Genomic DNA, 2,050 nt, shown 5'->3' with positions numbered 1-2,050 from the left:
ATCTGTCATGGTACATTTCATATTTTGAAATATGGACGCACATTTTAAATACTCTTGAGGCATTTATTTATTAAAATGTTCTCTGCCAAGATTTCACACTAACTTAAAATTCAATTCATTGCTTCCATTTCTCTACTGAGGTCTCCACTTCAACATAATCCATAACACCTTCTCCAGCATTCAGCGTTTCCAGTAACCACATGGTGAGCCTTAGGCTCAGCCTCTTTGTTCCCTAGATGAACTAACTAGATGTTAATTCTGCTCTGCTACAAGGTAAACACTCTTAACTCATACTTAATGGAAAAGGCATGAAACTTCTCAAAGTGCACTTTTTAAGAAGAGGTACATTTTGCTTATGAAAAGAAGACAATGAGTCCTTTAATAATAACAATAATAAAAGGGAGTAATTTACAGCCAAGCGTGTGATTCGGAGTGAAGAATTTGGATCTTGCTCTGTTGGCCCAAGTTGTTAATATACTTCTTACTCCTCCTGTGGGGCTCCTCCCTCAGGTATCACAGAGCCTTCATTTGTGGCAGAGAGAATGTCCATAATCTTCTGCAATACAGGGCCATTTCCCCACTCATTCTTTTGACAAATCAACTCAATGTCCCTCAGTTTTCCAAAGTAGAAATCTCTCTCCTTCTCCAAGTCTTCCATGGTAAGTTTCAACATATTGACCCGCTGCATCAATTTAGCTGCTTTATCATCCCCATTGGCCATACCAGGATTCTTTCTCACCGCCTGGATTAGCTTCAGGAGTTACAGTAGTTCTCAGTGTTGAAATGGGCCTCTGTGGAACTACACTGCTAGAGCCGAAAGGTTGCTTTGGTTTATTCAGAGCTGGAGAAACAAGGGAGGGAGCCACTGTCTTCTCTTGACCTTGTCTAGCAGCTACAGGATCAGTCTTTTCCATCATTATTTGTATCAAAAAACTTCTTGAACCACTGAACAAATTCAAAATTGTCCTGAAACTTTACTTTCACTAATGCATCCACAGGAATTACTTTGTCAACATCCATTCTCTTAAAACCTGCTTCTAATATTTTGAAGTTGTGGATGTATTCATATTCTGACTTGGCTTGGAATTTCACCTCCTTCAAGGCAATGGAACCAGGGGACAACATATCCATAAACTGACAATAGGCAGCCCCTGAGCACAGCTGTTCAATCTTTGTCAGCTTCAACTGCAGAGACTCATTGATCCATGCCAGGGCGTCATGATGCTGACTTAAGTTATCAGTGGTCACTGAGGTCGAGTATGTGTTCACTGCCATCTTTGGCTCTTGGTGGGGCTGTGTCTACTGCCTGTGCCGTCTCTGGTTCCATCTCCATCTCATTCAAACCTCCTGACCTCCCTTCAGTTTTGCCAGTGTTTGCCTCATGTAATTTGGAGCTCCTTGCTTGAATTTATTATTGTTATTTCCCTTGGCAAATTGTCTCTTATGACATCTTTACATTTAATATCTATTTTTTTGTGATATTAGTATAGCCACTCCTCCTTTCTTTTGGTTAGAGCTTGCATAGAAGATTTTTTTTCCATCCTTTCCCTTCTATTTATTATATTTCAGTCTAAGATGAGTCTGTTGTAAGCAGCATATAGATGATCATATTCTTTAATCTATTTTGCCAATCAATGTCTTTTCATTGATGAATTTAGCCTATTTAAGTTCAAAATTATTATTGTAAAGGCAATTCTTGAATCTACCAACTTATCCTTTTAGTTTTTATTTTTCAGATCTATATATTCTTTTCCCTCTTTCTGCTTTATATTTTAAGTTACCCTTACTAATACTCTTCAGTTCTGTGCCCTCGTCCAAAACTTCCTCCTCTATCTTTTTTTCCCCTTTTCAACCAGGACAAATCCCTTTAGAATTTCTTGTAGGGTACATCCCTTATTGGCAAATTCTCTCAGCTTTTGTTTGTCTGAGAAGATTTTATCTCTCCCTCAATTAAAAACTGCTTTTCTTTATTGGTGTATATTATGTGTTCACATGCCAGGTAAGCATCCAAAGTGTACAATCAGTGGTTCACAATATCATATAGTCGTGC

At 38.4% G+C, this 2,050-nt stretch overlaps 1 pseudogene; it reads right to left on the bottom strand.

Moving 5' to 3' along the window:
- Nucleotides 1-481: 481 nt before the first annotated feature.
- On the bottom strand, nt 482-1,275 carry LOC143664672 (microtubule-associated protein RP/EB family member 1 pseudogene; annotated as a pseudogene).
- Nucleotides 1,276-2,050: the final 775 nt, after the last annotated feature.

This window comes from Tamandua tetradactyla, chromosome 20 (assembly GCF_023851605.1).
Source record: "Tamandua tetradactyla isolate mTamTet1 chromosome 20, mTamTet1.pri, whole genome shotgun sequence".
Classification (NCBI taxonomy): Eukaryota; Metazoa; Chordata; class Mammalia; order Pilosa; family Myrmecophagidae; genus Tamandua; species Tamandua tetradactyla.
Note: the sequence above shows the minus strand (reverse complement) of the source record. Positions and strands in the feature narration are given on the sequence as shown.